We start from the raw sequence: 12,152 nt of genomic DNA, 5'->3' as shown, positions 1-12,152 counted from the left end.
ATTTGTCTCAAGAGTGACCAGCGTTTTTTTCCTTCCCATCCCAAACTTGAACGCCAATGAAAAAGGATCACATTTCCTATTTCTACTGGGGAACGGAGGTCATGCGACTTAGAATGTAGAACACAGAATAATAGAATTGGCAGGGAACCTGGGGGTCTTTTAGTCCAACCCCCTGCTTAAGCAAGAAACCTTATACCATTTCAGACCAATGGCTGTCCAAGCTCTTCTTAAAAGCCTCCAGTGATGGAGCACCCATGACTTCCGAAGGCAAGCTGTTCCATTGGTTAATTGCTCTCACCAGTTAGAAAATCTCTCCTTAGTTCTAGGTTGTTTCTCTGCTTCATTAGTTTCCATCCATTGCTTCTTGTCCTGCCTTCAGGTGCTTTGGAAAATAATTTGACTGCCTTGTTTTGTTTATGTTTTATTAAATTTATATACCGCCCTACTCCCGAAGGACTCAGGGCGGTGAACAGGTACAAAATAAAATACATAAATACAAAAGTTAGAAACATAATTAAAACCAAATTAAATAATTTAGCCCAAGACAATTTAAAAAAACCCAATAATTTAAAACAAATTAAAATTTCAATTTAAAAATTTAAAAGAAAGGGGAGAAAATTAGGCCAGGCCGGCTTGCTGGAATAGGAGGGTCTTAAGAGCACGGCGGAAAGTGCGCAGATCAAGGATCCTCCGTATCTCCGGGGGGAGCTCGTTCCAGATAGTGGGTGCCCCACAGAGAAGGCCCTCTCCCTGGGGGCCTCCAGTCAACACTGCTTGGCTGAAGGCACCCGGAGGAGCCCATCTCTATGAGAGCATACCGGCCGGTGGGAGGCTGTTTGTGGTAGTAGGCGGTCCCGTAAATAACCAGGTCCTAAGCCATGGAGCGCTCTAAAAGTGGTAATCAAAACCTTGAAGCACACCCGGAAGACCACCGGGAGCCAGTGCAGCTCGCATAGGAGAGGTGTCACACGGGAGCACCATGTTGCCTTTGTAGGAGCCCCTCAAATACTGGAACACTGCTATCCTGTCTCCCCTAGTCCTTCTTTTCATTAGGGTAAAAGGTAAAGGTTTCTCTCGCACATATGTGCTAGTCATTCCCGACTCTAGGGGGCGGTGCTCATCTCCGTTTCAAAGCCGAAAAGCCAACGCTGTCCGAAGACGTCTCCGTGGTCATGTGGCCGGCATGACTAAATGCCAAAGGCACAGGGAATGCTGTTATCTTCCCATCAAAGGTGGTCCCTATTTTTCTACTTGCATTTTTTACATGCTTTCGAACTGCTAGGTTGGCAGAAGCTGGGACAAGTAACGGGAGCTCGCCTTGTTACGCAGTGCTAGGGATTCGAACTGCTGAACTGCCGACCTTTCGATCGACAAGCTCGGCATCTTAGCCACTGAGCCACCATGTCCCTTCCCTTCATTACACTAGACATGCCCAATTCCTGTAACTCTTTTTCGTATGTTTTAGCCTCCAGCCCCTTAATCGTTCTTGTTGCTCTTCTCTGCTCCTGATATTGTTTTGCCAGAAGAATCATTTGGGTTTCCAGCTTGAGCCGGGGGTTACATAAGAACAAATCAAAATGAAATCCAGATATGCTGCGAAGAAAGGAGATTTATTTATTCCCCAAAGCAAAGAGGTTTGCTTGTGGGGGAAAATGAGGCACGAAGGGTTGTTTTATAAAAGAGCTTGTCCTTGGTGGGTCTTGAGGGGTTTGGATGTGTGTACATACTTGTTCTAATGTGTGGCTCTGTCACAAGGTCAATCTTGATTGCCCTTCCTTGTGTCTGTCAGCTTGCCTTTGTTGTGTAGATCAGCGGTCTTTGTGGCTGGGCAGCCTGGCTGGGAGAGGAGGGGAGAGAGAGGGGAACTGGGCTGCGCAAGTGGCACGCCGGTGTGCACGGGCATGCACACACAGCTGGGCTGCAAGTTGAGCTGTGTGCATGTGTGCCAGCCTGCCACTTGTGTGAGTCAAGCTGCGGCCCGGTTGCGAATAGGTCGCGGTCTGGTTGCGGGTCGCAACTTGGGGGTTGAGGACCCTTGGTGTAGATGGTGTCTGGGCAGCCCACTTGTGGGTTTGGGAAAGTGTGAATGAACAGATTTTTTTTTTTTTTGTCTGCTTATTTATTCTTGCCCAGGTAATTGGTCTTTCTTTCTTTCTTTCTTTCTTTCTTTCTTTCTTTCTTTCTTTCTTTCTTTCTTTCTTTCTTTCTTTCTTTCTTTCTTTCTTTCTTTCTTTCTTTCTATCTTTCTATCTATCTATCTATCTATCTATCTATCTATCTATCTATCTATCTATCTATGCAAAAAGTTAAAATCTCTGGTGTTTTCCCGTGTCATTATAAATAAGTTGGTTAAAATATTTAAAATCCTGGTTAAAATCCCAGCTTAAAATCTTCTAAAAATCCTTACAGAGCACTCTACAAGGTCCCTTAAAACCTCAGCTAAAATCCTACCAGTGACTTTAAAAGTTTTTCTTAAAGCAACGTATCTATCTATCTATTTTTTGTTTGTTTGTTTGTTTGTTTGATTTATATGCCGTCCTTCTCCGGACACTCAGGGCGGCTTACAATGCATTAAGCAATAGCCTTCATACTTTTGTATATACCTTCTTAGTAGGGCTTTTGGCCCCCCTCAAGCGGTGTTCTATTTTATACAAAGTCAGTTTATTGCCCCCACAATCTGGGTCCTCATTGTACCTACCTCGGAAGGATGGAAGGCTGAGTCAACCTTGAGCCTGGTGAGATTTGAACTCGCAGTAATTGCAGGCAGCTTACCCGTGGATTGAACAATTTTAGCATCTAATCTTTGTTAAAATGTACCTTTTTGATTGCACCAAAGCTCTGACTGGATGGTGAGGAAGAGCGGAAGAAGCTTCTTGGATGAGAAGCAAAACGTCTTCAAAGAAAAAGCAGAAAATCCAGTTGCCTCTTGGAAAAAGGCATCTTAGGGACAACCGGGACCTGGATGACTGAGACTCTCGATAGACTTTTTGATTGCAATGTATTTTCCAGCCTGAGTTAATTATTTGAAATTATTTGGGGGAAATAATCTTCTATGATTATTACTGATTTAATATTAAAATTCTTCCCACAATGTCAAGAAACTGGTTTTTTCAAACCCTGGTGCAGATGGAGAGTTGAGGGCTAAAAAGATGAATGCATCATGGCCTGTTAATTTGGACAGATTTCAGTGGATCACCTGGTGGGTTTCAGAATCCCTGTTTTGGAGCTTAAATACAGTCCCTGAAAAAGCTCTTCCTTTTTTTTTTTTTTTTGCAAACTTATTTAGCAATTTAGCAACTGAAAGCTGGTAAAACCTAAAGGAGACCAACTCTTTCAGTTCATAAAACATGGATGATTTTGTTGGGCAAAGTTTTTGAGCTTCCCTGGTCCTAGGCTATAAGGGTTCAACTTGTGGCTATAAAGGTTCAATAGTTTTGAACGGGAAAACAAATACAGCTAATCATCATCTTCGTTTAATGACCCCCATAATCCCTTGCGGGGTGGAGTCTGGCCAGCTGAACGGAGCTGAGTGTTTACTGGCCGGATGCCCTTTCCTGTCGCCAGTGCGGAGTTATATTCAGCAGATATATTCTCATCGTGCCCGGAGAGAGAAATATCTGCCTCTACCTAGGATCGAACTCACAACCTCCTGAGTCTGAGCTCCACCTCTAGACCACCGCACCATTCGAAAACAAATGCAGCTAATATAATAAAATAATCCTTGTTATCCAGTTCCAAGCAAGATTATATTGCAGATGTGACATTCTGTGAAGTTCCAAGTGATAGGCTGCAGAAGCAGCCAAATTGGTACCTTCCATTCCCTGCAAAAATAGCATCTGATGGGGGAATATATATATATAAAGATGCTGGAACTTTCTGTGCTATACTCGGGAGTGTTGTCCTTTCTATTTTCTTAGGGAAAAGGATTCGGTTATTTTCCAGGGCAATCTTGCGTGTATTTTACTCCGCCCGAGGAGCCAGGGACTACGTTCATAGCATACATTCCAAGATTGCAGAATGGCAACTGGTACTTAACAACATTCCTTCTTTTCCATAATGTTTTGGTTTTGCATAGAAAAAGCGAACAATCCTGTTATAAAAGATCCACTAAACTTTCATGCTCAGGCAGATTTGTTCCATACCATGTGCTTTCTTCTGCGTGAAAAATCCCTTTAACTCCCAGGTTCTCAGTTCTAAAAATACCTTCTTTGTCTTGAAAAGCAATAAAAGTCAGTTTCTTATCCATACTAAATGCTGCAGTTCCCTCCTTCTAACCACAGCATGGTTGGTTGTAAGAATTACAGTTGGGAGATGCTTTTAAAACAAATGTGTTTTTAGCAGCGGAATGCCAGGTGAGACAGTGAAGGTGTCTAGCAAAACATCAGCATATGTTCCAGTGATGAAATCCAATTTTTTTTTACTACCGGTTCTGCAGGTGTGGCTTGGTGGGTGTGGTGTGGCTTGGTGGGCGTGGCAGGAGAAGGATACTCAAAATCTCTATTCCCACCCCACTCCAGGGGAAGGATATTGCAAAATCTCCATTCCCACCCCACTCTGGGGCCAGCCAGAGGTGGTATTTACCGGTTCTCCGAACTACTCAAAAATTTCCGCTACTGGTTCTCCGAACTGCTCAAAATTTCCGCTACTGGTTCTCCAGAACCTGTCAGAACCTGCTGGATTTCACTCCTGATATGTTCCCTATCTCCCATGTCATTACTCAAAATGCCGTTCTAGATAGTTTACACCGGGGGTGTCAAACTCAAGGCCTGCGGGCCGGATTTGACCTGCGGGGTACTTAGATCTGGCCTGTGGGGCTGCTCTGAAACATCAAAGGACCGGGCCGCCGTGCCTCTGCCAGTAAAAATGGAGCTCAGGCGGGCCACGTGCATCTCGAGGGTTTGAGACGGTTGCGCATGGAGCTCGGAAGCTCCGCTTTTGGCTGCGACGATGGCCTTCTACAGTGTTCTGCCAGTGAAAACAGAGCTCGGGAGGGCCGCGTGCGGTCTTCCCGAGCTCCATTTTCACTGGCAGAGCATTGCCGGAGGCTTTCGCAGCTGAAAACGGAGCTTGGGACTGTGGGGCCCCAGTGTCCTGAGAGCTCAAGGGCCAGACTGGGCGCTTGCCTTCCGCTGGCTAGGGCTCTGGACAGCCTGCGCCGCCGACTGGGTGTCTTCCACATGTTCTCCTCTGGAGGACAAGGGTTTGGCGCTCTCCCTGGTCTCGCCTTCCTCCACTGGAGACAATGGATTCTCCCAGCCCTGTCCAAGCCACCACAGGTGCCCTCTACACAAGTGATGTCGAGCTGGCCACACACACCACACACCACCCCCTCTGAAGTCAAACACAACCCTGATATGGCCCTCAATGAAATCGTGTTTGACGCCCCTGGTCTATGCTCTATGAGTAAAATCTTTATTTAAATAAACCACCATGCTTTATTATTTGGGAAAGAAGGACCAATAATGGTTCTGTTCCATAAGTTTGAGTCCAGTTTTTTAAATGTTATTTTCCCCGCCTTTGGTACCCTGTTTCCCCCAAAATAAGACATCCCCTGATAATAAGCCCAATCGGGCTTTTGAGCGCATGGCAATAAGGCCAAGCGCTTATTTCAGGGTTCAAGAAAATATATTTTCGGGGAAACACGGTAGTAAGCCCCATGTTAATAGACATGCATAATGTCACCTGCTTAACCTTCTGTTTTGGTTTTTTTAAAAGAAGATCTTGAAAATTAATACATCTTGATCTGAGTTCCACCTCTTTTCCACATAGGTTTTGTACCGAATTTAACTGGCTCAAGAAAGCAATGGCAACTTATTGAAATGTAATGTATTCAATTCAATTTAGGCATCGCCCCACTCCAACTGGCTCCGGGCAGGACACAATATAACACCGTACAGACCAATACCAGATGGGATCCAATCACCGTAAGGAGACAAATTGCAAGATTCAGGTATTTGTGATCAAATAATCCTGATAAAAGCTTTCCAGAAAATACTGGATTTTTTTTTTCTTGGACAGATGATTTGCTGTTATTTGCCTTTTATGTCTGAGGTAGTAACAAAGAATCCTATTGTACATAATCCTATTGCACATAATCTTATAGTGATTCACTATAAAAAAACATACTCTAACTTAACCGCAAGTTCAATGGAAACTTTTGGACTAACCAAGATCTTATTGTAACTGGTCCAAAAATTATACTGCCTAAGTCAATTGGCTTAATGTAACCCAGTTCCTTCCCATCTCCTAGGGGAGCACACCTGTCTTTAAAATGTTTTCTCTAAGTTGCTCTTAAGAGTTTTTTTTTTTGTTGTTGTTGTTAAAAAAAAAACTTATTTGTTTAACTTAAGCATTTGGATAAAATTTCGCTAATTAAATATCAGGTCCCTTGAGTTGATAAAAAAAATCTTGGAATGTGCCGAGATGGGTAAACTGACAAAAGAACTTAAAAAAAAAGAGGACACAGAATATTATATGATTTGGCACAAATGGTATAAGTGGTTGGAGGGGAGGAAAAACGAAGAAGAAAAATAGGGGGGGAAGATAGAAATATTAAAAAATAAAGAAGGAATATGCTAAAGTATAAAAATAGGAAATTGATATGAATGAGAGAAATATATTGTATATATTGTTATTAAAATGTTGGAGACAAGTAGTAAATCAGAATAATATAAAGAGAAATAAGGGGAAATTGTGAATAACAAAGAAGACCACTATGAAATAGGTGTAAAGAGAGCTTGTTTATAAATGTTGTATGTCTTGTATTGTCACATTGTGTTATAAAAATAATAAAAATTATTTATAAAAAAAATAAAAATAAATATCAGGTCCCTCAACCAAGTCCATGAATAGACTGATATCACGATCAATATCACATCAGTAATGACCACTTCCATAAGTTCCGTGCAGGTAGTCCTCCACTTACAACAGTTCATTTAATGAACTGTTTAAATATGTACTTTAGCATTAAAGAACGAATAAATATTTAAAGGAAGAAAAAAAGATAACAGTATCCATTTTTTCGCTGTTTACAAAAATATCTTTTGCTTTAAATGTATAGGTATAGCAGTTCATTTAATGAACATTCAAAGTTATAACGGCACTGAAAAAAGTGGCTTGGGATCATTTTTCACAGTTATGACCATTGCAGCATCTCCATGATCAAAATTCAGACACTTGGCAACTGACTGACTTATGACAGTTGCTATCCTGGGGTCATGTGATCCCCTTTTGACAAGCAAAGTCAATGGAGAAGCCAGATTCACTTAACAACCAACTGAACCAACATTGCAGCGATACACTTAACAGCTGTTGCAAGAAAGATTGTAAAATGGGGCAAAATTCACTTCACGGCTGCCTCACTTAGCAACAGAAACGACCTTAATTGTGGCTGTAAGCCAATGACTGCCTTTTACCAACCATTTATGCTTTCCCCTCTGCATAGGGTAGTTGTGTTATACATAATATGAGCCGTGGTGGCGCAGTGGTTAGAATGCAGTATTAGCTCACTGTGAGAAGTTCGATCCTGACCAACTCAAGGTTGACTCAGCCTTCCATCCTTCCGAGGTTGCTAAAACAAGGACCCAGATTGTTGAGGTCACTATGCTGAATTTGTAAACCGCTTTAGAGAGTGCTGTAAAGCACTGTGAAGCGATGTATAAGTCTAGGTGCTACGGCTAACTGAACTCACTGCCAGGAGTTCGATCCTGACCAACTCAAGGTCGACTCAGCCTTCCATCCTTCCGAGGTCGGTAAAATGAGGACCCAGATAGTTGGTTGCTTTTGCTAATTTTGTAAACCGCTTTAGAGAGTGCTGTAAAGCACTATGGACTTTATATGAGTTTAAGTGCTATTGCTGTTGCTATACTGTTATCAGTATGTGTGCTGAAGGAGACCTAGAAATGTGTTTTTCACCTACCTTTAATTTTCTGTCTTTTTCCAGATGGGCCCTTCCCTGCAGCCCAAAGAATGGTAGTTTGTTGTTGTAAACATCCCCGACTGGAAGCTGGAAAACGTAGCTTTCAGTCCGATGTTTGCTGCCGCCAGCTACTCATAAACAACGCCGGAAGGAAAAGATCCATCATCAAGAGGCTTTGTTTCAAAACTGGCAGGTACTGCGCTGTCGCTTCTACCGTGTTTCCCCAAAAGTAAGACTGGGCCCTATATTAATTTTTGCTCCAAAAGACGCATTAGGGCTTATTTTCTGGTTAGGTCTTATTTTGGGGAAAATACAGTACTAAATGCATCCATCTGGCTGCCGATCTTAACTGGGTCTTATTTTAGGGGTAGGGCTTATATTACGAGCATCCTAAAAAAAACCATTCTAGGGCTTATTTTCTGGTTGGGTCTTATTTTTGGGGAAACACAGTAGGATCTGTAACACAGGCTTTTGGTTGAGAGGAGGAGGGGAAAAAGCAGAGGTGGGAAACGATGGCCCCTTTATGACTTTTGGACTTCCATTCCCAGCATGGCTGGCTCAGGAATTCTGGGAGTTGAAGTTCCCAAGTCATAAAGGGGAACCATCGTTCCCTACCCCTGCCTTAAAGAGAATGTCAGTTTTCTCTGGACAAGTGCATGAGTGATCAATCCCTGAGGGTGGAAAGGGGGAAGAGATCCATTTTTCCTCCCTTGGATTTACCAATATCAGTAAATGTGGTTAACACACACAGGTAGTTTTCAACTTCAAACAATTTGTTTAGTGACCTTTCACATTTACAACAGCCCTGAAAATAGTGACTTACGGCCATTTTTTCCAACTTACAACCATTGCAACATCCCCATTGTCACGTGATCAAAATTCAGACGCTTGGCAACTGTGTCATGTCTAGGACGGTTGTAATGTCCCGGGTTCATGCAATCCCCTTTTGCGACCTGGGAAGCAAAGTCAACGGGGAAGCCAGATTCACTTAACAGCCGCTTTACTGATGTAACAGTTGCGGTGATTCACTTAACGGCTGTGGCCAGAAAGGTGATAAAATTGAGCAAAACCCGCTTGACAAATGTCTCAGTGACGGAAAATTTGTCAGAGTTGCAAAATCAAATCGAGGAAGCACACACAGGTCAACTGATTCAGCAGAATTCATTAACTTCTTTATATACATAATAATACATGAAGTGAATTTACAATACCAACAGCAGATTTCTTCCAACCTGGTAGCAGTTACAAGCAAAACCACAAGGCAGGAGAGAACAGTTAGTTTCATTTCAGCAGAGTTCAGAGCAGGCAAGCCCAGACTTGTTTAGTTCTCAGCACAGAATCAGACTCAGAGCTTAAAGCTGCAGGGCCCTGCCACGCCCAGACTTCTTACTTAACTTTCTGTTTCTAAAAAGTCCCCATTGGCTGACCTGTTACTATGCCTATTCATTGGCTGATCTATTCCAGTCTATGAATATTCATACTCTGACAAATTTTGGGCTCCGTTGGTCGTAAGTGGAGGACTGTATAGGCCATTGATAATTATGGGCAGCCAAAGCCAACTGCAATGCTACTAGACCTGAGCCAGAGATTACTGTAATATCTATCCATTTCTTTTCTTTTTCATGATTTTTGCTTTAATATGTTCCCTCTCGGACTGAGCAGTGCTGTTTGTTTTATTTTCTTAAATAGGAGCTCCTCAGCATTTCTGCTTCTTAAGACTACAGTTTTGGACAACTTGAGAAACACCCACCCACACGCATTCATACATTCATTTAAGCTTCTTGGCATTCCGTCGAGAGCTGAACGGTTAAGGACGATGAGATATAAAAGAGGAAAAATTTCAAGGTGCCTCTCTGGCATCTGAAAGTTAAGAATAACGCTCTATGCTCCTGAATATTGGGGTGCGTCCTATAGTTTCCTCTTATTTGTTTTATGTTGTCAGACTTGTAGGCTGCCAACTCTTTTATAAGTTGACTTATAAGTCAGCTGTGTTATTGTCAAGATCAGACTAAAAGGACATCTCTCTCGAATCGGTGCGTCTCGGCTCAGCTTAACCCCATCGAGTTTTCGTTGTGGGGGTAACATAGAAAAATAGAAAGGGGTAGCTGCCGTTTGCTCTTGGGGAAGGGGAAGATACTAAACTGAACAAATAAACAAGGAGCCCTTTCTGCTTTTGTCCGAAGACAAAATGTTCTAGTCACAGAAAGGCGAAATCAAGTGCATCTGAAATCCAAATTTAGAAGAAGAGCTGGTGATGACCAATTACAAATCAGATTTGATATAAATTCAAAAGGTTAACATTTCGGGGGCACCTCCAACATAGCCCTACTTAAATACCCAAAGCATTATCCTCGTTTAATTGGAAGGACAAAATATCGTTCAATCATTATTCATTAATTATTAGAGTTATAGCTCATTTTTGGGTGCTTTGTCTTCGAGCCTCCTAGTAGCCCAAGTTATGTCTTGGCTTGTCCTCATGCTTCTGTTAGGTCTACTGTATCTATGGTTTACAGAAACCTTCATGTTTTATTTAGTGGCCGAGCATACTTTTTATTCCTTTGTTCTTGCTGTGATGTTGTTTTTAAAATACGTTCTTCGGCGTTAAGAAAACTAATAAATATTTAAAGAAATAAAGAAAAAAGTACAGTACCCATTTTTTTTTTTGCTACTTACAGAAGTATCTGTTGCTTTAATTGTCCTCGACTTGAACAAGAGTTCATCAAAGTTCATCAAAGTCACAATGGCACTGAAAAATGTGACTTATGGCCGTTTTTCATGGTTACGACCTTTGCAGCATCCCCGTGATCATGTGATCAAAATTCAGATGCTTGGCCAACAGTTCATCTTTATGACCATTGCTGATTCCCTTTGGCGACCTTCTGATGAGCAAAAGTCCATGGGGAAGCCGGATTCTCTTCACAGCCGGGTTACTAGCTTATCAACTGCAGTGATTCGCTTAACAACTGGCAAAAAAAAGGTCGTAAAATGGGGCAGAACTCACTTAACAAATGTCTCGCTTAACCACAGACATTTAAACTCTGGTCATACGTCAAGGACTGCCTGTATTCTGAATGTTACGGTCGCTTGTTAATTGCATTCAGGGGAAAATTTGGGTTTGAAAACGGAGGCTTTGCTTTCTTTCTTTCCATTGCATTTGAAAATATTGAAGGCCAGGCACTGGTTGCCACTGATTCCTAGTTAGAATAACAGAATAACAGAGTTGGAAGGGACCTTGTTTGTCATCTAGTCTAACCCCCACCCAATACCAGGAGACCCTATACCATTTCTGACAGATGGCAGTCCAGCCTCTTCTTGAAAGCTTCCAGGGATGAAGCTCCCACAACTTCTGAAGGCAACTTCTGTTCCATGGGTTGATTGTTCCCACTGTCAGAAAATTTCTCTTTATTTCCAGGTTGAATCTCTACCTGATCAGTTTCCGTCCATTATTCCTTGTCTGGCTTCAGGTGCTTTGGAAAATAGCTTGACCCCCTTCCTCTCTGTGGCAGCCCCTCAAGTATTGGAAGATGGCTATCATGTCTCCCCTGGTCCTTCTCTTCACTAGACTAGCCATGCCCAGTTCCTGCAACCGTTCTTCATATTAGCCTCCAGTCCCCTAATCATCTTTGTTGTTTTTCTCTGCACTCTTTCTAGAGTCCCAACATCTTTTTTTACGTCGTGGCAACCAAAACTGAATGCAGGATTCCAAGTGTGGCCTTACCAAGGCATTATAAAGTGGTATTAACACTTCACGTGATCTTGAGTCTATCCCTCTGTTGATGCAGCCTAGAACAGTGTTGGCTTTTTTGGCAGCTGCTGCACACTGCTGGCTCATATCTAAATGGTTGTCCACTAGGACTCCAAGATCCCTCTCACAGTTTCTACTATTGAGCAAGGTACCACATACACGGTACCTGTGCATTTTGTTTTTCTTCCCTAAATGTAGAACCTTGCTTTTTTCATTGTTGAATTTCATTTTGTTAGATAGTGCCCAATGTTCAAGTCTGTCAAGATCCTTCCGTATCTTGAGCCTATCTTCTGGAGTGTTGGCTATTCCTGCCAGCTTGGTGTCATCTGCAAATTTGATGAGTTCCCCATCTATCCCCTCGTCTAAGTCATTGATGAAGATATTGAAGAGCACTGGGCCTAAAACAGAGCCCTTGGGTACTCTACTGCATACTTCATATGCAAAGGCAAAAGATATCATGTTAGTTGGAAGACATCATGTCTCTTGCTG

General features: G+C 42.4%; 1 long non-coding RNA gene across 2 annotated transcripts in view; it reads left to right on the top strand.

The window, feature by feature from the left end:
- LOC117675820 (uncharacterized) overlaps positions 1-10,559 on the top strand; it is a 30,857-nt gene extending 20,298 nt beyond the window's left edge. For both annotated transcript variants that reach the window (XR_015733450.1, XR_015733449.1), the window contains 3 exons: positions 5,845-5,950; positions 7,943-8,111; positions 9,608-10,559. This is a non-coding gene — a long non-coding RNA (uncharacterized LOC117675820). The remainder of the gene's footprint in view (positions 1-5,844; positions 5,951-7,942; positions 8,112-9,607) is intronic.
- Positions 10,560-12,152: the final 1,593 nt, after the last annotated feature.

The sequence above is a fragment of the Pantherophis guttatus genome, chromosome 3, assembly GCF_059756535.1.
Source record: "Pantherophis guttatus breed Tessera chromosome 3, ASM5975653v1, whole genome shotgun sequence".
In the NCBI taxonomy this organism is placed as follows: Eukaryota; Metazoa; Chordata; class Lepidosauria; order Squamata; family Colubridae; genus Pantherophis; species Pantherophis guttatus.
The sequence above is the reverse complement of the archived record's forward strand: the minus strand, read 5'-3'. Positions and strand labels throughout refer to the sequence as shown.